We start from the raw sequence: 25,155 nt of genomic DNA, 5'->3' as shown, positions 1-25,155 counted from the left end.
GAGTTGTACCTCAACCCCAATCTCGCTTATTGAAGAATGCTCTTTAGAAAATACTGAAGCTTGAAATAGCAGGATAAGGTTGTTGCGTTTTATCTGTCAAATTAAACCCTTTAACGGTCGCGCAAAGGGCGCATCGTGGCGACGTCCACGTAGGCGTCGCGATTTCACTGTGGCGATAGAAAAATCATTCCCGAGAAACATCCCCAGGTAACACCTCCCTCTGTGAAAATAGGGAGAGAGATAGAAAGGAAACTTCCCCACTAAGGCAGCCGTCATCTCCTCCCCTGCATCCCAAATCCAGTAGTCCACGCAACCGTCTCCTCCCACCACAAATCCTTCGACTTCGCCGCCCTTGCCACCGGAGGAAGGGCTTGGACGACATCGTCGTCCTCGCCCATCTACGCATGACACCTGAGAGAACCCCGTCGGCTCCGTCGATCTGCCAGACATGTCCAAGGAGAGGGAGAGGAGGGGTCGCGTTTGGACGCGAGGAGGGGGAGTAGCCAACCGCGCCCGGCCGGCAAGTACGGCGCCGCTGCATCATGCCTGCATGGCCCGATGGCGCCCGTCGTCGTCCAGGAGCAGCACAAACAGCTGGTGCTCATCAACGGCCGCCGACCACCTCTCAAAGATAAGTTTCTCGTCTACGTTGTCGTCAGCTCGGTGGTTGGTTCATGGGAAACGTTGCCAAGCGCTGGTGAGGACAAGTTGTGAGTTGCGATGATGGTTGGTTCTTCCCCTACTTCTTTTTGTCTCCTCTTGACCACTACTTGTCAGTTGTCACCTGGTTGATTCCATTCATCATCGATCTGTCCCTCTGCAGGTTGTCACTAAGAGACTCGAAAGTCAATTACAACATCAAGTTTAGAGAGTAAAAAGAAGTAAGCAGCAAGGAGATGTAGCATGGGCTGCACAGGGAAGTGGGCGTCTCTAAAGAATTCTAGATGGCGGTGAGATAATTTGGGTCAATAATGTGGAATTTCTATGTGTACGCTGCAAGAGCACTAACTTGCTTCCATTAACACACCCTTTTGCTGCTTGTGGGAGGGAAGTAATTATTTGCTGATGTCTCCGCCCTATGGTTTCCAGGTTAAAATTCAATCCTTCTCGATGCAGTTATTATTATGTAGGATCTAAGACTGAACAAGTCCCACTGCTGATAATTTAGATCACCCTTGCAAAATAGAGTTGATTGGGCTGGTGACATAGTTCTAAAATTTCATTAACTCGAAGTAGGCGGCGTCCTTTTTAATTGTTCTTCTTTTTCCTTGAATGTCAAATGCAAGCAAGCATGCCTGTGTTGAGGCTTAAAAATATCAAGGCGCATGTGTCCATGTCACTTTTACATAGTAAGCAACACTTTATTGTCCTTTCTAAATGCACATGATAGACCTGAAAGAGTTCTGTTATTTTACCCTTTTTTGTGTAGGTTTCTTCTCACCCAGCAGCTTCCACAAAGTAGAGTATATCGCAACTTCGGAAACTTATTGAAGATGATAGTTCTGATGTTAATATCCAGGATGATGCAATAAGCTCTTTTGACAATTTATCAGAAGAAAGAGCCGAAGAAAATGGAGGATTCTAAAATGACTCAAATAGAACTACAAAATATCTATGCCACAAAGGTAGGTATGTTCAAGGAAATAATATGATGCATTATATTTTGCCTATATGCCTAAGTATACTGACATGACGGTAAGCGATATGATATTGTTGAACAGTGAAAACCAATCCAAATTTTTTTTTCAGAACAATCTGTATGCATTAGTTGAGCTGGTATCTAGCTTTGCTATTTTTATGCAAGGTGCTGAAGTTCAATAACATTCATGATAATCCCCAGCTTCAGTATCCAGCAAAAGAGAAGTTACATTACAAATTCACAACTCAGCTGCGCAGCTGCAAGTCGATATATGATATCAATATTTTCAGTTCCTCTTATATGCTAATTTAGTTCCTTTTGATCTAGAAAAGATTTTGGTGTTTTTGTTCTAGAAAGACTGAACAGACGGAGGAGCCACTCTAATCATAAATATTTTTGGATTATGATTAGGGCTAGGGGAAGGTCATACCAACAACACATCTTTATTCCCTTGATGTCCCATAATAGGGAATAAAACTCTTGTTTACACTTGGTATTTGGTTAAGCTTAAATACAATCTAATCTCCCATGTGTTGGGACTTGGGAGCTGTGACTATATTTTTTATGAACTTAAGGACCAGTTGACGAAGATAGTCCAAATCCAGTTGGATCATCACTTCATGTTTGGACTCTTGAGTGAATTTTTTTTAGAAGGTTAGGAGCAGAGGGATACAGTTCTAAGATTAAATTGACCATTTTTTTCTATGAGTGTACTATTTATACGCTCATACCACAGAGTAATTGCTATTTATTTCCTTAACTTATTACCACATGCCTCCTAACCAGTCAACGATCAGATATTTAGCTCCATTGCTAATAGTAAGAAATGTGTTGTCCAACAATATGAAGAGGTTCCCTTTCCAGCTTATCTAATGGTACTGATATCCGCCGTAAGAGAATTTGATTGCTCTACTAAGTCCCGTCTATTAGATTTCTTGTTTTTTTACATGGTTTAGTTACTTTCAGAAGCACAAATACTCAAACTATTTGATTTCTTTGTGGCTGAGTTGGAAAGTTTTGCTGAAACTGAAGGAGACGATTTCCACTTGCCCGCAGGCAGACATAGGGATCTAGGTTTCACCTTTTCTTTCCAAGTACACCGAACCTTGATATCGCCTATGTTCCTCCACCATTAGGTTTTGTTGTAAAGAAAATTTTAACTCCCACGCTTGCTGGGAAAAACATAGAAATCAGAAAGTTCCTCGACACCGGATGTTCATATACATGAGTCAAAACAAGTAACAAACAAGTCAGTCCAATGTAAAAATCCAACATAGCACCAAACAAGTCGTCTAATGTACAGATCAAACATGGTAACACATATGATCGCTATCTGGAGACCCGCCATTGGCACACCACACATGTATTTTGGTCTTATTAATACTAGCCGATATCATGTTTCATTTTTTTTCCTCTCATGAAATTTATGTTTCAAAATATTATTGCAGAGTATGACATGGTAGGGAAATCTCAAGCATGGGTGATGTCTATAGCTATGGTATTGTTCATCAGGAAATGCTAACACATAAATCACATGAAGAATTCAATGATAAATTTATGCTTCATAAGTATATGTAGGCATCTCTTTCACGGACTGAAGACATTATTCACCTCAACGTTATTTCAGAAATATTATCTCTTCACCTCAACCTTACTTCAGAAATTTATGCTCAAGGATATATGTGCTCTCCGACTCTTTAAATTTGGCATTTTATGCGCGGTAGAATCACCAAAACAAATACACATGTATGAAACTACTATGCTTGCTCTGCTTTATCAATGAACACTCTTGCTGCTGCAGTTCTATCGCCATGTCTTGGATTTGTAACAACTAACAACCAACATGCAACTATTACTCATTTGGATTGATATAAGAATCCTGTCATACAGGGACGTTAACTAATTCGTCAGCTTGATTAGTGCGCACAGTCCCGACTCAAGAGGCGCCACCAGGTGGCGCCCCAGCCACTAGTGTCAATTAAAGCTATGTGATCCTGCACTATAACGCGGTGACAACTGACGGCTGATTATTATTCATACATCAGGTGGCATGGATTGCTGAGATTTATTAATACATCAGGTGGCATGGATCCTCTGATATTCTCAGCACATTCGAAGTGACAATCAGATGGCGTAATCATGTTTCACGAGGAGTTCTGTGAGGATGAATGCACTGCAGGAAATGCTGAACTGGAGATAAATCGCCGGCACATCAGAACAAGGTAACCAACTTATCACTGTATTTTTAACCCTTTTTTAAATACAAACAAAGTTCGATGTGATTCTGAACTTCTGATTACAAATAGCTAGTAATAGTATTACATGTCGAAGGATCATTATTCATACATCAGGTACTAATGTAGTGGAAACATCCAAATATATTACACGCCTCAGTGTTTACTAATTTGTGGCAGCATGCTCTCCATGATTTACACCACAGGATGATTTTCAGATGAGATGAATGGCTTTGGGGGCATCTGTAGATTCTGCAACCTCCCGGTTAACATGTTTACCACCTTTGTCATTGATGGTCGATTCTTCGGGTTCCACTGGATGCACCATAGTCCCACAATGGCAAGCTGCCTGACCTTTTTCTTTCTCTTCCTGTACCATGTCCAAAGTGATGATTGGGCTCTCTTTTACAGTTTTTGGAGCTGCCATGTCCTTCATTATGTAAAGCAATAATTCAGAGCAACAATTCCAAGGTATATCTGGCCAGACATGCAACTAGTCACTACCGGAATCGGCATAGCCCTGAAAGGCCGTCGGGACAGGCCTATGCCGACGGCACCCGTCGGCATAGGGCCGTCGGCAACATATCCGTCGCCGTAGCCAGGAATGCCGTCGACATAGAAAGGCCGTCGGCATAGGCCCTATCCCGACGGCGTCCGTACATCTATGCCGACGGCCCAGGCCGTCGGCAACGTTATCGCCTAACGGCGGCCGCCGTCAAGTGCTGACCAATGCTTGCTCGCCATGTGGCAGGTCTGTGCCGACGGTCTGGCCGTCGGCATAGCTGTCGGCTTAGGTTGAAACTATGCCGACGGCTAGACCGTCAGCATAGACCTGCCACGTGGCAGCCACTGGGAGCTCCTGGAGCAGGCCTATGCCGACGGCTTAGCCGTCGGCTTAGTTTGAAACTACCTGCGACGTGGCAGCCACTGGGAGCTCACGGCAGCTCTATGTCGACGGCCTAGCCGTCAGCATAGTTTCTGTCTGTTTTTTTTTCTTTTTTCTGTTTTGTTTCAGCTCAATTCATTTGAATATATACAGCACACAACAAATATATGCATCACATAACAGCTGGCCCAGCAGCATCACAGAACAAATTCATCATCACACATCATAAGAAGCATCGCAAAGCATAAACATATAAGTATCATCACCACCAAGCATAAGAATCTCACAAACAACAATAAGAAACATCACAAGCATATAAGTATCATCACCACCAAGACCGCCACAATGTGACCCAAAGGCTTAAGCGCCAGGACGTCGAGCACCACGGAGGTCGTCACCGCCAAGACCGCCGAAGCCCAGGTCGTCACTGCTAGCGGCAGCGCTACCGCCAAGACCGCCTCCTCCTCCGCCTCCGCCTCCGTGGATCGGAGTGGTCGGGCTCCGTGTCTCCGGAGTGCTGCGAAGACCACCACCAACGGTAGATCCACCTGTTCCCTGGATGTTGAAAAGACATATGCACGGGATATATGACTGTGTTGAAAGGCATGACATGCTTTGGGTGAATAGATTGGGGATGAACTAACCGGCGAGGGGCCAGCGGTCTGTGCCACAAACTCCTCAAAGCTCATCAGCACTGGTTGTGCTGGAGGGCATTGTGCTGGAGGGAACTGAGGACACCTGCCGGCCGCCATATCCTGAAAAGCCTGCTGCATCTGGCTATCCCTCTGCACATGGTGTTCATAAAGCCTCTGATGCCACGCCATGGTCTCCTGGCGTGTGTACTCTATGTAGGCCTACGGTATGACATGATGGAACTCATAAAACTACTAAATGCGGAAAATGAAGTGAGAAATGAAGATAAGAGGGAAAATACTTACAGATTGTTGCTCCTGAAAGAGGTACTGTGTACTAGTCACTGGCTGGCTCGTGCGCTGGCTCAGGCTCGGGTCGATCCGACGAAGCTGTGTGTAGGAGATACTAGGAGTGATCACAGCATCGAGAACCGCCTCCCGACCGTGCTCCTTGGGCCCCATCCTCACCACCGCCATGTCGTCCAGAGGTGCCGCAATGGGGTCAGGTGTGTCAGGATGTAACTCCAGATACGCTTCGGAATAGGCCTTCTTCCTCTCTGCGGTCTTCTTGCCGTAGTACTTGGGCTCGCCAGGCTTGGGGTCCTTCCGCGTATGGGCGATCTCCCACGCCTGCATGTGTGAGCGGCCGCTTCAGTTTCTCCTCCTGCACCACCAAACAGAGGTTAGTCATACATAAGAAAGTGATGGTAAATAGAAGAAGAAAAATGTTTAATGGGGTTAGTCATACATTAACTGCCTTGTGGAGATAGTGGTTTCGGTTTCCCTGAGCATGTACTCCCTCCGTCCCTCGGTTAGCCTTATTTTTGGTTCTCATAGCCGCCCAGGCTCCAGCCTCATCACACCAAAGAGCCACCAGTGCCGCCCAGGACTCGTCTTTTCCATAACACCAATTTGGACACACCTACATAATAAAAGCATAATGGCATGTAGGTGTGTCCAAATTGGTGTTATGGAAGCATAAAGCATAAAGCATAATGTACCACAAGGTAATGAAAGCATAATGAAAGCATAATATATGAAAGCATAATGAAAAATCTTTTATACTTACCGCCAAGAACTCGGGCCTCTCCAAGGTAATGCCCATCCTCCACGCTTCTTCCTTGGTCATCTTCACACCAAGATAGTCGTGGTAGTATGTGGAGATGGCCACATAGCGCACCTCGTACTGCATCTGGCGGGCCTTCTTCTTGCATTGGCGCAGCACAATCTGGTCCGCTCTAGCCCTGTGCTCCGGAAGAACTCGATAGAATTTCTACAATCATGCATGAAACAAGAATGGGAGAAGCCATGAGTTAAATCATTCATGAAACTAGAATGGACTTGTGCTTCTGAAGAGAACTCACCCAGAAAGTAGTGATCACGGCCTTGGCATGGGTCTCATGGTCCGCGTGACGGGCCGTTTCCCAGTGGTCCCAGCTCGTGGCCAAAACCCGACGGTCCGGCTGCCTGACTGGATCAGGACAGTACAACCCCGGCCAATATAACTTCAGCAAGACGGTGAAGACGCCGTTGGGAATACAGACCCCTTTAGAATATATCCAGTTGCTGCAAAAGAATGAACTATTAGCATGTCACAAGAAAAATAAATAACAACCGGAATAAGCATGTGACAAGCAACATAATGAACCACTTACTCTTTTCCCGTGGGCTCAATGAGCCACTTCTGCTCCTCAGTAGCAGGAACCTGCTTTGGTAGCTTTGCGTTGCCACGCAGCCACCCCTTCGTGTCAACCCCCTTCCCGTCACCACCATCATCCCCGCCACCACCCTCCTCCTCGCCTGCCTCCCCCTCCCCAACCTCCTCCTCCTCCTCGCCTGCCTCCTCCTCCACCTCCTCCTCCTCCTCCTCCTCCTCGCCTGCCTCACTAGAGGAGGGTACCTCACTAGAGGAGGGCCTCGAAGACAACACCCCTAAGTCGGTGAGGGTGCGCTCTTTCTGGCCGCGACCCCCTGTAGTGGCTCTCCCCCCAGCACCTCGTCCTCTAGAGGCTCTCCCCCCGCCCCCTCCTCCTCTAGGGGCACCTCTCCCTTGACCTCCCTGTGAGGAGTCATCGTCAAGTAGCCGAGGGGGAGGATTACGTGCTCGACCACTCCGACTAGGCAGGCCGACGACCTTGCGTAGGAAACCCACGACGTCGGCCTTCCCCTTGCCCATGTTCCACGAACCTGCATTGAAAAGAGAAAAAGCAATTAGTAAATTAATGAAATGAAGGAAAAGGCATGATAATAAACACAATAATAAAAATGCATAAAAAGGCATATTCCTAAACTATAGAAAAAAAATACTTGAAACGTACATCTGCTAGAACCCATATGAATCATCACTGTTGTAACCTCTTTCTCGGTCCGTCTCATCATCACTATCAATCATATCATCTTCGTTGTCCGACGGAGGTGGAGGCTCTTCCTCGTCGTCAGCGTCTTCGTTTAACTTTTCTAGCATAAGTATGTCATTTTCATTGACGATGGTCTCACCATCATTCCGTGCATCATGGAAGTTTGGGTCCACATCATCATCACCCAATGGTCTAGCGTCATCGTTTCTAACCACATCATCATCATCATCATCAGGTTGCTCTTGATAGAACACTCCCTCGTATGTCATGGGGTTAATGTTGTAGTAATCGTCTTCATTCGGGTCTGGTAGCTTACCATGTGGCGACACCTTGAACACAACTTCCCAACCCTTTAGATACAGTTTCTGGCATGGGTAAGGCAGAAAATATACTTGTGTAGCTTGGGTAGCCGCAATGAAGAGATCGGCTCCGGCATAGACGGTTGATGGTTTAACTTCGACCAAACCAATGGAAGGCGTATGTTTTACCCCCTCCCGCGGATCGAACCATCGGCATTTGAACACAGGCAGACTTAGGGTCTCACGCCCCTGGCGGAATTTAACCTCGTATATATTTTGTACCCTTCCGTAGTAGTCTACTGAATTTTGACCGGGGGTGTACACTCCAGTATTTATAGTTTGGGATCGGGGCGGCTGTTTTGGTGCTCCTCTGTATGGAAGCGATACCCATTCACATCATACTTTTTACATGTCATGACGGCAGGGTCAAAACCCATGGAAACCCATCTCAATTCATCATCCATAGATATGTTCAGATCTTTTCCCTACAAGTATAATGTAAATTGTTGCGTGCATTAGTTCGGTTAACTAATAAATGTTGAAGTAGGTATTTAATAGGGGAGTGTGGAAAATTACTTTCTCCATGAACCAAGCAACAAAATTTTTACGTCCAGGGTTTCCATGACGGAGAAGAGTAAGTGCCTCCGCCTCAGTAGGAGGATTCACTCCCGTCCATTCCTCTTGAACGAAATCACTAAAAAAAGATAAGCGGTGTTAGACCGGGACTAAGTGAACATGAAACATGATGATGTGGAAGACATAAAGGAATGGTGTAGTGGTATTACCTCATCCACACTTCCTCAACTTCCTTGATGTTGTGCAAGATATAGAACATGAGGTCCTCCCACTCTTGTCGTGGCATGTTATAAGATTTCGAGGCCCCATCCCTCCCACCTTGCACGTTGAATAGATCGAGCCTGGGTTGATACTTGGGCTCTTCTATATTGTATCGAGGCACCTTGTTATGCAGATGGGGAACGTGGTCTGGATAGTATGATGTCCTGAGGTCTGACACCTCCTCTAGGATAACTGCCTCAGTTATGGAAGCTTCAATCTTAGCTTTGTTTCCACATTTCCGTCGGAGATGCTTGTTCTGCCTCTCAGGGCCGTACTGCCAGCGATTTTGCACAGGGCCCCCCAACAATACCTCGTTCGCGAGGTGCAGAATGAGATGTGTCATCGGAGTAAAGAAGCCTGGTGGAAAGATCTTCTCTAGCTTGACTATCAACTCCGGTGCCTTCTTATGCAATTTTTCAAAATGGAGGAGATGGACTTGTAGCTCACCTTCGGCTGTAGGGGAAGGAGTCGAACAACAGAGGGATGCTCAGGGAACAACGCGTCGGACGACGGTCACTTTAATGAAATGCAACACCACAAAGCCTGCAAATTCCATCGGACGACGGTCAATTTATTTTTGCATCATGTAGGCAAAAAAAACTAAAAACATTAACAATATATTCATCATCGTCATCACATATTCATCATCATCATTATCACCTATTCGTCATAATCATTGACTAATCCATCGAACCAATTTTTTTGCAAGATATGCAACATATAGCACCTCATCTAACCAATTTTTTTTACTACATACTAACTATCTAACTATCTATCTAACCATCTACCTATCTAACTATATAACTATCTATCTAACTAGGTATCTAACTATCTAAATATCTATCTAAATACCTATCTAACTAGCTACAAAATTACTAAAAAACACTAAAAATACATAAATTTTTCACCTTTGAGAGGGCCTGCCGGAGTTGGGGCGGGGAGGCGCGGAGTCGGGGCGGGGAGGCCGGCGGGGGGTCGGGGCGGGGCGGCCGGCGTCGGGTCGGGGCAGGGAGGCCGGAGGGGGGTCAGGGCGGGGCGGTGCGTGGTCTGGGCCGGATGGTCGGAGGCGGGTCGGGGCGGGGCGGTCGGCGCGGCCGGCGCGGGGCGCCGGAGTCGAGGCGGGGCGGCCGGCCCGGGGTCAGGGCGGGGAGGCGCGGGCGGCGGCGGGCTCGGGGTGGGGCGGCGCGGGTCGGAGCGGGGAGGCGCTGGCGGGGGCGTGCTCGGGGCGGGGCTGCGCGGGCGGTGGCGTGCTCAGGGCGGGCGGCGAAGGAGGTGGGCGGCGGCGGTTGGGGTCGGGGTCGGGTGCGGTTGAGGGAGAAAATGAGTGGAGGAGGTCGGGTGCGGTCGGGTGCGGTGCGGATAAAGTTGGCCCTATGCCGACGGCATGGCCGTCGGCATAGGCCTGGGCCCACATGTCAGCAGCCGGGGGAGTTGATAACGTGCACATATGCCGACGGCCCGGCCGTCGGCATAGATGGGAGGCCTATGCCGACGGCTAGGCTGTCGGCATATATGCAAACCACAATTTTTTTTAAAATAGTCCCACCTCGCCGAGGAGAAAGCAATTTGACCTGTTTAAATAGTTCACTAATCCATACGTTACAAGCTCCGGTATTCATTAGACTTATATGAAGAAAACGGACAATTACTCTGAAACTTTCAGTGCCCGGGCAGCCGGCCCGGTGCCCGAGCACTAAAGGTTTCAGAGTGATAGTACGTTTTCAATGATGAATACCGGAGTTTTTAATCAATTCAATTATTACATTTTTAGATTTTTAGTTTACTGTCTGTGTGGGACCCGGTACCCGGTGCGACGACCGTGACACCGGGACCCTGGGAGGTTAGGCGCTATGGGGGCCGTAGGGGGTGCCGGCGGCTGCGCCGTCCGTGTGCGGGGGCACACCCCGGAGACGCGTGCCGCCTCTTCGGACATGCCAGCACACCATCCCGCATGTATGAGAGCCTGGTGCGATGCTCGGGTGGCATTGCTACCCCCCCCACGGCACCCGTCCCGCCTAACCCTGCAGCGTTTGACCACGGGATCTAGCCCTTTGACTTTGCACGGACGCGTTTTGACCAGTGGAACTATCGACCCGGTCGTGTTAGGTCAGCCCATACGAACACTTTAGAGCTACATCCGGGCCAAACCCACAGTAAGATCCCCTCCGTGTAGACCCGACGCGTCTGTTTCCCCCCTCCAGGTGCCGGCGTCGGCGCCGTCCGTGTGAGGGGGCACACCCCGGAGACGCGTGCCGCCTCTTCGGACATGCCAGCACACCACCCCGCATGTATGAGGGCCCGGTGCGACGCTCGGGTGGCATTGCTACCCCCCCACGGCCCTCGTCCCGCCTAACCCTGTAGCATTTGACCACGGGATCTTGCCCTTTGACTTTGCACGGACGCGTTTTGACCAGTGGAACTATCCACCCGGTCGTGTTAGGTCAGCCCATACGAACACTTTAGAGCAACATCCGGGCCAAACCCACAGTAAGATCCCCTCCCTGTAGACCCGACGCGTCCGTTTCCCCCCTTCAAGTGCCGGCGGCGGCGCCGTCCGTGTGAGGGGGCACAACCCGGAGACGCGTGCCGCCTCTTCGGACATGCCAGCACACCACCCTGCATGTATGAGGGCCCGGTGCGATGCTCGGTGGCATTGCTACCCCCCACGGCCCCCGTCCCGCCTAACCCTATAGCGTTTGACCACGGGATCTAGCCCTTTGACTTTGCACGGACGGGTTTTGACCAGTGGAACTATCCACCCGGTCGTGTTAGGTCAGCCCATACGAACACTTTAGAGCAACATCCGGGCCAAACCCACAGTAAGATCCCCTCCCTGTAGACCCGACACCTCCGTTTCCCCCCTCCAGGTGCCGGCGGCGGCGCCGTCCGTGTGAGGGGGCACACCCCGGAGACGCGTGCCGCCTCTTCGGACATGCCAGCACACCATCCCGCATGTATGAGGGCCTGGTGCGACGCTCGGGTGGCATTGCTACCCCCCCCCCCCCCCCCCCCCGCAGCCCCCGTCCCGCCTAACCCTGTAGCGTTTGACCACGGGATCTAGCCCTTTGACTTTGCATGGACGGGTTTTGACCAGTGGAACTATCGACCCGGTCGTGTTAGGTCAGCCCATACGAATACTTTAGAGCAACATCCGGGCCAAACCCACAGTAAGATCCCCTCCGTGTAGACCCGACGCGTCCGTTTCCCCCCTCCAGGTGCCGGCGTCGGCGCCGTCCATGTGAGGGGGCACACCCCGGAGACGCGTGCCGCCTCTTCGGACATGCCAGCACACCACCCCGCATGTATGAGGGCCCGGTGCGACGCTCGGGTGGCATTGCTACCCCCACCCCCCACGGCCCCCGTCCTGCCTAACCCTGTAGCGTTTGACCACGGGATCTAGCCCTTTGACTTTGCACGGACGGGTTTTGACCAGTGGAACTATCTACCCGGTCGTGTTAGGTCAGCCCATACGAACACTTTAGAGCAACATCCGGGCCAAACCCACAGTAAGATCCCCTCCGTGTAGACCCGACGCGTCCGTTTCCCCCCTTCAGGTGCCGGCGGCGGCGCCGTCCGTGAGCGGGGGCACAACCCGGAGACGCGTGCCGCCTCTAATTTGGACATGGCACCACACCACCCCGCATGTATGAGGGCCCGGTGCGACGCTCCGGTGGTATTGCTATCCCCCAGGGCCCCCGTCCCGCCTCTTCAGACATGGCACCACACCGCCCCGCATGTATGAGGGCCCGGTTAGACGGGAGGGTGTACCTGGGGGGTAGCAATGCCGCTAGGTGTTGCTTTGGGCCCTCCTACGGTTGTGAAAGCGTGGTGGCTAGCGCAGGCACCCAACACGCAGCTCCGGGGTGTGCCCCCCATCTCCGGCGTCGCTGTGGGGCACGGCGCGGCGGCAGCAACGTTCGTGAGGGGGGCAATCGATATACCATCTGGGTATGTTTTTTTGTGTTAGACAAGGCACATTTATGTTGTGAAAAAAACAGGGAAAAGTAAATAAAAATAAGTAAAAAAATAAAAATAAATAAAAAAGTAGAGATATGCCGACGGCAAGGCCGTCGGCATACCTGCGCACATGGCCACGGATCGATGACGTGCCTAAGGGCGCGGATCGGTGATGTGGCAACATCCATGGGCCAAACCTATGCCGACGGCCAGGCCGTCGGCATAGATTTGCCACCCCACGGACAGGCGAGCGACGCGGATCGATGACGTGTCGGGCGACGCGGATCGATGACGTGGCGTCTATGCCGACGGCCGCCGTTAGCCCGTCGGCGTAGATTGACGCCGTCAAAAGGCCGTCTCCGTCCGGGTAGCCGGGCCCACGAGCTATGCCGACGGCCTTCTCTATGCCGACGGCCACCGTAGGCATATTTCTATCGACGCCGACGGGTGAGCTTTGCCGACGGGTGCCGTCGGCATAGATTGATATACGCTGACGGCTTTTCTATGCCGACGGCCTGGGCTGGGCCTTCGGGATAGGCCAATCTATGCCGATGGGGCCCGTCGGCATAGGTTCGGCCGTCGGCATCGCCAGTTATTCTGGTAGTGAGTGCAGTTCTTGGTGACATGTGAGCAGTCATGCATGTGAGTGTGTACCTGGAGATCAATAATTCACCAACATCTCAAACCGAGTGTGCTGTCTTTCCCCCATTTCTATTGCCCACTCCATTCTTTCAGAGTGAGTTTCAGACTCAGCCAAGCCAGCTCTGTCCTCTGTGTCTTGAGGTGTTCAGCTGCAGAGAGAGACATGGCACAAATTTTATTTAAAAAAAAGAGAGAGACATGGCACTAGCAGGCTGTGACATGAGAAGTTGCTTCAGTTGTCTTCTTCTGAGGCTGCTGTCCGGCTGTCCGTCCTGCACTATTCAAAGCATCTCTAAGGATTCACAGTCCCACAGTCGCACAGCATGTTTTTTTCCGCTCAGGCTTGAATGAAAGGGTTTTGTTTTTCAATATTCAGTTTTTGGAGCGTGCGTGTGTGTACAACGTTATTATGATTAGAGATGAAAACCACACATCATGTGGTATGTGTTTTACTACCAAGTGTGTCAAATCTCACACGTAGTAGAGGGGCCTGTTGGATGCACGGCTGGAGATGCTTTTATACATCAACTGCAGAGACACCACAGCTCTCCAGACATGAATTCCTCATCTCTCTTGTTGTACAGTTTGCCAGTAGAGACACGATGCGGTCCTCCAACGTTGGCAGCCCACCTATGCTGATTAATGTGGCCACCGCCGTGCAACGGTGACCACGACTGACTGCCACCTCCTCGAGCTCTCCGCTCCGCATGCATCCGAACCCCAATCGGATCGGCAATTAAGCTCTTCATTGGAAGAGTTCCTGTGAGAATTTTTTAAGAAGAAGAAGGGCTTGGAGTTGCGAGTTGCAGCCTTCATTCAGTTGACAAGTATACTAAGTAACCGAGTGATTTGGTTGGCATTCAACTTTTTACTAATAAGGTTGAGACTAGTCATTCTAGTGGTAGTTTAATTGGCAATACAATATGTTAATTAGGTACTAACCCGACCATTGCTGGAACCACTTCAATCATCATCGGTAGGTTTCTCTCCCGTCTGAATGAACAAAAACTGCGTTCTCTGTCTTGAGGCTTACTATACAGCAGCTGCAGAAAGAGACATAGCTATAGGTATAAGCAGTTGGTTCAGCTGTCTTCTTCTCCATTATTCCAAGTGTCTCCAACGTTCACACCTACACGGCATCAAGAAAAAGGTTTGGTTTGGTAGAGTGTGTGCTAATAATTACTCCCTCTGTAAAGAATATAAGTGCGTTTAGATCACTACTTTAGTGATCTAAAGTTAGTACTAGTTAGTACCCAAAGTTGGCGAGTTTTAACCTCTTGCATGCGTTGAGAGTTCAGTTGACAATATACTAATACCGTAATACGTTTCCTTTCTACTTGTGAGATACCATGCAATATGTTTCTGGAATCATTTGAATCGTCATCGCTCTTTACACTCTGTACTCGGTTAGGTTTCTATCATCTGAATAAAATCTCTCATCTGTGTCTGAGACTTATACAGCAGCTGTGGAGATATCACAGGCAGTGAGTGACATGAATGGTTCAGCCCTCTTCTACACTTGTACAGCGGCCGGTGTCCTCTACATGTCCTCTTTTGAATTATTGGAAGCAATAATTTGATTCAGAGCAATAACTGCTGCAGTCCTTGGTGGCCTGCAGTGCACACAACATGACATGCGAGTGTCACCGTTGGAGATCAATAATTCACCCTGATCTCATTCATCTCACACGGACCCCCATTCCTGAGCCATTGCCCACCCCATCCTTTCAGTTTGTTTCAGACAGCCTGCTCAGCTCGGCCTTTCTCTTCTTCATTGCCGCTACTCTCTGCCGCCGCCGGCTCATCTGCGCCAATCATCTTTGGATAGGAGCAGCCAGTCAGGTAACTACACTCTGCGTAGATAGCGGTGTTAGGAAAGCAACTTATCTTTATTGAAGGCCCAAGAGGCATATATATATTACACATGACTTGAGGTGCAAGGAAACTAAACATAGACTAATAAGGACTCCTAGACCAATACTAATACTCCTTAACACCCCCCCTCAAATGCAAAGCGTATGCAATAGCATTGCATTTGAAGAAGTGTAATACTAAAAAAAAAATGATAATCCAAATCCGTGTCTTGAGAGTGTCGTCGTAGCATGAAGAGTCTTCAAAACCTGTCGAGTCGCCAAAGGGGATAATGAAGAGATGGCACATCAGAGGAAGACACCGCACCGATAGAAGATACAAAAGAAGTATCAAGAGAAGATGGGTTGTCGAAAGAAGATGGTCCATCAAGAGAATAAAGCATTGCTTAAAGAATCATGGCCCATAAAAACCAATGGCGAAAGAAGCTCGGCGGCAAGGGAATGGGCTTAGATCAACAATGCAAAGAGAGGCCACAGAAATTCTATAGAGAGGACAATGACCAGAAAAAGGCTGACAGACATAGGTATGGTGGACTCACATGACATGAGAAAACACAAAATATCAACGAATTTGGTGGACGCAGCGAAAAATATAGAAAAAGCACATGCCAGACTAATGCAATGACTAAAAGATCAGCAGCGGCAGCTAGCAAATAGGCTAGCAGGAACGCATCAACTAGCAAGTAGGCTAGCAGAACGCATCAGCTGAGTAGAGCAGCAAAGGGCAGCGGAACAACAGCAACACGCAGATGGACGTGCGGGAGCAGAGCAGCAGCCAGCCAGCAGGGGCACACGCGGTCCACAGGAAGCAGTAGCGTTGGCCAAGATGAGATCCAGCTGCAGGCAAACGTGTGCGGACAGAAGCCTGCAGCTGCAGGAGAGCAACACGCAGGCTGCTGGAGCTGTACGGGCGGGCCTGCACGTGGAGCGGAGCCTTCCTGCAGCCTGGAGGTGCTTCCAGCCGAGCGCCCCAGCCGAGCGCACAGGAGGCGATGGTCCCGATCTGAGGCAGCCGCCATCGATCCAGGGGCAGGTAGCGGCCCACGAGGTGCCCACGCCGAAGCAGCTGGGCGAGCAGTCAAGGCGCCAGGCGGATCGCGGGGCTGGTGGTGCCATGGAAGACGAGATCGATCCAGAGAAAAACAGATCGATCGAGAAAAAAAATAGTGGATCGCAAGGACGAGTTGCGGCGTCCGGAGACCTAAACCTAGGCTCTAATATCATGTTAGGAAAGCAACTTATCTTTATTGAAGGCCCAAGAGGCATATATATATTACACATGACTTGAGGTGCAAGGAAACTAAACATAGACTAATAAGGACTCCTTAACAAGCGGTATCTCCAAAAGTGTTTTTTTTTGTTGAACTCGGTTGCTCTGCTGCATCCAGATGCCAATGGGTTCTGCAGCTCCTAGCTAGAAGCACCTCTCTGCACCAAGATCTCAAGTCTCAACACCCACTGTAAGTGAAGAACTTTTCTTTCCCTCCGGGATCTGTATTTTTTCTTGCCTTTTTAGAGATGGCAAGTGCTCTTATGAATTGCTCCAATTGTTGTATTGCTACTTGCTAGTGACTAACTGCAAGCACATTCCTTTTTCATTAGGCCAGAATCCTTCGGCCATCCAGCTCAGCTCTCCTGCTCTGCTACACCGCACATCTGTCCACCGACGCCAAGGACCAATCATCTTTGAGTAGGAGCAGCAGGTACGTATTGATCGGCTAGTAGTATCTCGATAAAAAGTATGAGTGTACTGAACTTGGTTGCTCTGCCTCCTGCAGATGCCAATGGGTTTTGCAGATCCTAGCTAGAAACCGGGCCTCGACGGCAAACTCTCTGTTTATGAACTCATCTGACCTCTCTGGCATCCTTGTGCAAGATCGCAAGTCTCAACACCTAGTGTTGGAGATCTCCAACACCCACAGCTAGACACTTAGTGTAAGTCGACTTTTATTTTCCTCTGGCTCTAGGCTTTGTTTTCTTCTTTCCAAAACTAGTATTGCTGCTTACTAAGTTGCTAGTGACTAACGGCAAGTGCACTCCTATTCCTGCATGCAGCATCATCTGAGAACGTGAGGATGAACGCAGCCATCAGTGCAGCAGCGTGGGTGGTAGGCAAGGCGCTGTCACCTGTTTCGGATGGCTTCCTAGAGAAATGGGCGGCCAGCGGAAGTCTTGGGGCCAATATCAGCGCCCTCAGGAGGGAGCTGCTGCGTGCGAAGGGGATACTGTGCACCACTCAAGAAAGGGACATCACCAATTCTGCGCTCAAGGAGCTGATGGACATGCTGCGGCAGCAGGCAGATGAGGCGAATGATGTGCTTGATGAGCTCGACTATTTCCGCCTCCAGGACAAGCTTGACAGCACCTATGATGCCGCCGATGACCATCCCGGGGGTCGCATCCAAAGCATCGGTCTCAATGTGCGGCACAACGCCAGAGCCGTTGTTGCTAATAAATTCAAGCTCTCCTCATGCTTCCGTGATGCTAGTCGTAGCGATCTTGATGACCAAGAAGTTGATGCAAAACAAGGATGCCTATCTTTTGTCCGCAAATGTGGCGGGCAGCGTGTTGGTGGTGGTGGATGCATACCAATATCAAAGGGAGCCTCCGGTGCTCGTGGTGCTGAGCATGCTGTTGCTAAACAATTCCCATCCGTCCAAGATGATGCTCACACTAGCATCTCAGAATCATCCAAGGGACCACTAGAAGATAGACAAAAAATGAAGTTTAATCGTGTGGAAATGTCTAAGAGGATGGCATACATTGTGCAGGAGCTGGGTCCCATATGTGCTCAGGTGAAGGAAATCCTTGATCTAGAGCCTGCAAACCTACCCAAGGCATTGCCGAAAACAGATCCAAAACCACCCCATGAATAATAGAGCCAGTGTTATTTGGGAGGGATGTCGAGAAAAGGAACATTGTAGATGGCATTATCCATGGAAAATATTGTGTCGATGGACTCACCGTGCTTCCAATTTTTGGCCCGGGGGGTATTGGGAAGACGACTTTCACACAACATGTGTATCAAGAAGTGAAGAGCTCTTTTGATGTTTATATTTGGGTTTGTGTCTCTCTGAGTTTCGATACCGATAGGTTGACGCAAGAGATTGTGAAGAAGATCCCTAAGGTTAATGATGAAATGAAAAATGCTACTGCAGAAGAGCTTATTGAACAAAGATTAAAGCATAAGAGATTCTTGCTGGTCTTGGATGATGTGTGGAGTTGTCAAGAGGATGACTGGAAAAAACTGCTAGCACCCTTTGGAAACGGAGAGACAAGAGGTAATATGGTTATTGTCACTACTCGAATTCCTGAGACGGCAACAATGGCAAAAACAACTGATTTCTCATTAGACCTGAAGCGCTTAAAAACTGAAGATTGTTTGCATTTATTTGAAGCGTATGTATTTGGTCACCAACAGCCATGGAAAAACCATCCTGAATTGCTTGATGTTGGAAGAAAAATAGTGGACAAGTTAAAGGGTTTCCCACTTGCAGCAAAAATTGTAGGTAGATTACTAAGAAACCAGCTTACATTGGACCATTGGAGAAGAGTTCTGGAAAGCAAAGAATGGGAGTTTCAAACCAGCGCCTATGACATTATGCCAGCTCTGAAGCTAAGCTATGATTATCTCCCTTTCCATCTCCAGCAGTGTTTTTGCTATTGCGGTTTGTTTCCTGAAGATTATGAGTTTGGTAGCAAAGAGTTGATTCACTTATGGATAGCGCTCGATATTTTAGATTCATGTAATCAAAGGAAAACACTTGAACATGTTGGGCTGTTCTATTTAAATGACTTGGTTAATCTTGGTTTTCTCAAGAAGAGTGAAAAAGATGATGGCAGTCCTTGTTATGTGGTGCATGACCTACTGCATGAGTTGGCAGCGAAAGTTTCATCTTCGGAGTGTCTTAGCATATCTAGTTCTAATGTGAGATATGTACAGTCTTCCCTATCTGTACGCCACTTGTCTATCATTGTAGATGAGAGAGATGTCAATGATAGAGTGACCTTTGATGATTTTAAGAGGGACTTGAGTACATTAAAAAATAAGTTGAAGGTTCCGTATCTACAAACCGTGATGCTATTTGGAAAGTTCCATGGAAGCTTTGAAAGGACCTTTGGTGATCTGTTTGCCGAGGCAAAAGCCCTTCGTGTTATTCTTCTGTCAGAGGCATCATATAGTTACATTTTGGAGGATGTGTTCCGCAGCCTTCCGAGATTTGTCCATCTTCGTTATCTAAGGATAACTACAGGAGAATATGCAAAATTAAGTTTGAACAGCAACATCTCAAGATTTTATCACCTGAGGGTCCTAGTTATTGAGCAACACAATGTCCGCCCTGTTTTTCCCATAGGAATGAACAACCCTGTGGTTTCAGTTCAAAAAGTGAGCAACCTTGTAAAGTTGCGTCATTTTTTTGTCCACCAAGATAGCGGTTTTGAATTAAGGCAGATAGGACAGTTTGAGGAGCTTGGTGGGTCACTGAGAATCCATAACATTGAGAATGTTGAACGAAAGGAAGAAGCAAATGAAGCAAACTTGATACACAAAAATCACCTGGAGAAGCTAATATTACATTGGGGTATATATGGGGAAAATATGAATTCTGTACAAGATTATATTCTTGAAAGTCTTAAACCTCATAGCAATCTCCTAGATCTGCACATTCGAGGCCATAGAGGTGCTACTTGCCCGTCATGGCTAGGTGGGAGCCTCTCAGTTGAATATTTGGAATCTCTTTGTCTGCATGATATAGGTTGGAAAATTCTTCCACCTCTAGGAGAGTTGTGGTTTGTTGGTGAGCTTGGTGAAGAGCATCAAAGTTGTATCCCGGGTCAGAGATTTCAAAATCTGAAAAGGCTGGAATTAGTTAATAGACCAAGGTTGAGAAAATTGGTTGACAATAGAACCTGTCATTTGTTCTCTCAGCTAGAAGTGCTCATTGTTCAAGACTGTTGTGAACTCATGGAGCTTCCATTTACACGATTTCAATTAGAGGAAGAAGCTGCAAACATGACTTGGTTTCCTAGATTGCGGGAGCTCAAGATTATGGACTGCCCGAAGCTGTTGTCGTTGCCTCCTGTTCCTTGGACTCCTGCTCCATGCTCTGCCAAGATAGAGCGGGCAGGATCTGGTGTGGAAGAGTTGTTTTTCTTTAGAAAAGAGGAGCAGACCCTTGGTTTGGAAGAGCTGTATTACTCAAAAAAACATGGGTATTACACAGTAAGAAGGCCAAATATAAGTTTGTGGATTACAGGGCAGGGAGGTCAAGATGCCATGTTCTGGAATGTGTTGGCATTCTCTAATCTAGCTAATCTAAAAGAGCTGACGATGGATGACTGCCCTCCCCTCCCACTGGCTCACCTGCAGAAGTTAACATCTCTAAAGTCCCTTGAAATAGATTATTCGAGTAATAGTAATGTCTTGTCGCCGGCTGACAGTGACAGTGATGTCATATACAGATTACCAGTTGAACGCCTCAAGATCAAGTCTTGCGGTGCTGGTGAGAAGGAATTGACACAGTTGCTCTCTCATTTCCAAGATCTCAGCGAGTTGGAAATATCTGATTGTGAAAGTATAACAAGGGTTGGTGTGGTGGAGCAGCAAACAACAAGAGGAGAGGAGGAAATAGCAGCAGGAGGAGAAGGTGGACTTTTGCTCTCGTCTCCCCGTCTACAGAGATTGGGGATCAGTAATTGCCAAAAAAGGGTTTCCCCCCGCTTTGTATACAAAGCAACCAACCGATACATCCAACGATAGGTGCTGGAGCGGAAGCAGCACAGTCACGCCCAAAAGAAAAGAAAGAGAAAATACTAGAGAAACAAATGCCAACAACGACGGATCGACAAAAAACGGAGAAGCCTCGTGGCAGCTGCACCCACCGGAGATCGCCCACCAAGCTCCGAGCCTCCGAAGCACCGGTACCAATCAGCACCTCCAAGAAGGGACGCGACGATGACGACGCTGCTGCCAAGGGTTTCCCCCGGTACGCTGTGAGGAGAGAGGAAGGGTAGCCCCGACGCCCTCGAGGAAGGTCAGGCGGTACCCACAAGCGCCACCGCGTCGGTGTCGGCCAAGCCAACAGGGATTTCTCCCGATCCCATCCTCCACCTCAGGCACTCCAGAGCTCGCCACCAAACAGACCCTCACCCTGCGCCAACCCGGTCACGAAGCTTCCCACGCCGTCTCACCACGGCACCGTGAAGCATGGTCCGCACAAAGAAGAAGAGGAGCCGGGACTAGGGCAGCAACATCGTCGGCACGCGGGAGGGCCCCACCTCCACCGTCAAAGACGGTAGCTGACCGGACGCAATAGCAGGAGCATACCAGGCCCGTGGCCGCACAGGCCCGGCTGGGATCTTCGAGACCCGTAAAGTTCCCGCCTTCGCGCTGCAGCCGGCACGCCGTTGACGCCGCCGCCCCTGTCCAAGCCGCTCCCCTGCCTCCCCGCACAGAGAGCCGCCAAGTGGAAGCACCACCACCACGCGCACCGCCAGCCACCACCACCAGGTCGCCGGACCGCCATCAGCCGAACCGCACCACCGCCGTACGCCCGCGACGGAGAGGAACCAGCGCAGCCGCCGGCAGCCCGAAGCCGGAACCCGGCCGCCGCCCACGCCGCCCGCAGCCCGCGCCGCCTGCCGGGCGGATCCGGCCACCACGGCGAGACGCGCACCACCGCACAGCCGGCCACGCAACACCACGCGCCCGCCAGGGGGGCGCGCGCCGCCGCGCCGCGGTACCCTGCTCCCGCACCGCGTCCGCACATGAAGGAGGAGCCCGCGCCGCCCCGTCTCGCGCGGAGGAGGAGGAAGAAGACGCCCCGCCGCCGCCGCCGCCGGTCGGGCTTTGCCCGGCCGCGCCCCCTGGCGGCGGCGAGGGAGGAGGGAGGAGGAGGGGAGGCCGACGGCGGGTGGATCTGGGCGTCCGCCCCGGCCGCCTCGCGGGTGGCGGCGCGGGGGGAAGGGTTTCGGTCGTTAGTAGTGTATTTGGGTGTCATAGATTGCCGAGAGCTAAGCCTACTCTCCAGTTCGCTTCAAGGCCTCCGCTACCTCAGCGTATTTCGTTGCCCCAAGTTCCTCTCCTCATGCATATGGTCTCTCCTTGCCCACTGTTGCCTCACAGAATTAGCCATCTATAACGCCCGGAAATTATTTGCTAGTTCCGAGTCCCCACGGATGCATGGCAAAGAGGCCACATCCTTCAAACTTGAGAAGCTAGACACATATGACCTCACAGCTTTCATTACTGTGCCAATCTGCAGCCTTCTTTCCTCCTCCATCACTACCTTATTCTTTTCTGGCCTTCATGAGTTCGAGTGCTTCACCAAGGAGCAAGTGGATGCCCTTCAGCTCCTCACCTCCCTGCAGGAGCTCGAGTTTCACAATTGTGACAAGCTGCAGTGCCTCCCATCACGGCTGCAAAGACTTTCCAGCCTCAAGAAATTACGGTTTGAGTTATGTCATGCCTTCCAATCGCTGCGCAAGGACGGCCTCCCAACATCTCTGCAAAATTTAGACATCAACTTCTGCAGTGCCTTCAGATCGCTGCCCAGTGACAGCCTCCCATGTTCTCTTCGATTATTAATGATCAATGCCTGCCCTTCCTTGGAATTTCTGCCCAAGGACAGCCTCCCAAGTTCACTGCAAATCTTAGAAATTAGTCTGTGTGATGCCCTGGAATCGCTGCCAAAGGATGGCCTCCCTTGTTCTCTGCAAGACTTAACGATCCAGGACTGTCCCGCTCTGAGATCACTGCCCAATTGTGGCCTCCCAAGTTCCCTGCGGGTGTTAGATGTCCAATTTGGCGGCAACAGCGAGGAGCTAATGAGGCAGTGCCGCAAGTTGAAGGGCACCATCCCAATAATCAGATACTAATTAATCAGGTAACAAACACTTCCTTGTCTGTACCCATGATTTCCCCTTTGTTTTTTCCTAACCTTGTAACAACTCAGAGTGATTATTCTCTTTGCGTTTGGTTGGTTGCATTTTCTGCCAATTTCACCTGAACAAGCCACTCACTTTTATCTGCTGTCCAGGGCTCTTCTTTGTTTTGTACGTGTACAGCTCCGAGTTTCCAGTGCAAGCATGAAGATCTGGATTTGTCCCGTACAGGAAATTGGTCAGTGCATGCAGAATCATCCCAACTCCCAAGTTCCATACACTGTACTCCAAATTTTGTTCACAACATGTTGGTTTGCAGGACTGTACTGTCTATATGTTTTGAGTTGTTCTGGATTGTGAGCATTGGAATTGAAAAGGCTATTGACATAACCAACTTTTTTTATGTTCTTATTGTCCTTGTAGCTGTGAAATTGGCAATTCTAACCCTGTTGTTATTCCTATGTTGTAGGGGATTTATACTGTCATTTGGTGAACTGACTGGTATGGAATCACAACAAGGTCACTTGTGTGTTCTTGAGTTGTGGCTGCCCAGCTGTGTATGTACGTACTAGATCGAGCAGGGGATGAAGAGGACAGGTATGTGTTGTCTAACCACGCACGTCACTTGTGTTTTGAGCAGTGCTATACACACGATGCACAGCAGACGATTTCTGGACGAAAGAACATATCAGTGCGTCCATTCATATTGTAAAAGCGGAGCAGTCGGTTAGATTGACATCGTGCAGCTGTCGTGCATGTAGTGCATCGTCTGCATAGTCGTTTCGCTTGTGTTTTTGGTCACTATGCCCAGAGGTGACATGTATATGTTGCCTTGTATTGCAGCCGGACACAAATGCAAAAGGCCTTTTTTTGTATTCCCACTTTCCCAGAGGCAACATAGACTTTCCGGTCTCAGGTTATTACGGATTCAGACATGCCAGTCCCTGCCCAAGGCTGGCTTCCCAACTCTGCAAAGTTTAGGATGCTCAAGTTTTCTACAAGATTTAAGCATCTCGGTCTGTCCTTTATTGGAATCGTTGCCCAGGGATATGTAGCCTCCCAAGTTCACTGCAAGACTTAAGCATCGAACATTGTGATGCCCTGAAATTGCTGCCCAAGGATGGCCTCCCAAGTTCTCTGAAAATTTTATCAATATGTGGCTGTCCTGCCCTGAAATCACTGCCCAAGGATGGCCTCCCAAATTCCCAGATCTGTGTAACGTGTCAGTCCTACATGTACACATTCATTCTTGTATTTCTCATCAATAGAAGCATTTTGTTTTATGTATTGCAAATTTACAACCACACCCTGTTGTGGGCTTGGTGCAGGGCAGGAACATGTGCTGACTAACGGTGTCCTCTGTGTGCGAGATGCGGAAACGTCTTGCCCTCGTTGGAGGAGACGGCTTCGTGTTTATAGGCAGGGGCGCAAATAATCCTGATGCGCATACAGAGAGGTTGAGATTTTACGGGAGATTACAATCTTGGAGAGAAAGGGATAGAGATGGTTACAATAGATAGATATGAAAGCTAACTACCAAGTCTATCTCTAAGCTGAGCGTATATCTCCTTGAACAGCCGTGACAGGTGCAATAACCTGTTTAACACTCTGGTGGCACAAATCTTGTAAAGTTAGTTTTGCTGAACGCAACTTGTGTCTGTGAGTCTGTCTGGTGAACACTGAATAGAAGTCAGGCTTTTGAGTCATGCCCTATTGTCCTGGTTAGCTTTACTCTCCCAGAGATGTCTGTGATGGTGGAAGTTATAAATCATCCCTGGTTTTCCAAGTTTATTTACATGCATCTTCGATAGTAGAAGCAAATCTTGCCGACTTGAAATGAAACGATATCGTACTTCACCTGATGCATGTTCCTTGATGTCAAACCAGTGCTGCACAGCACTGATCTCCCGCAAAAGA

General features: G+C 49.2%; 1 pseudogene across 1 annotated transcript; it reads left to right on the top strand.

Annotated features, from left to right (window-relative positions):
• LOC125529204 (uncharacterized) lies at positions 1–25,155 on the top strand (annotated as a pseudogene). Its single transcript, XR_015599241.1, has 14 exons — positions 1–726; positions 824–1,089; positions 1,430–1,625; positions 3,685–3,861; positions 4,080–4,344; positions 16,743–16,814; positions 16,957–17,057; positions 17,133–17,289; positions 17,410–21,111; positions 21,732–23,240; positions 23,394–23,476; positions 23,708–23,835; positions 24,082–24,473; positions 24,567–25,155. The product of XR_015599241.1 is annotated as an uncharacterized LOC125529204 (transcript).

This window comes from Triticum urartu, chromosome 3A (genome assembly GCF_056163025.1).
Source record: "Triticum urartu cultivar PI428250 chromosome 3A, HENAU_Tu73, whole genome shotgun sequence".
NCBI lineage: Eukaryota > Viridiplantae > Streptophyta > Magnoliopsida > Poales > Poaceae > Triticum > Triticum urartu.
Note: the sequence above shows the minus strand (reverse complement) of the source record. Positions and strands in the feature narration are given on the sequence as shown.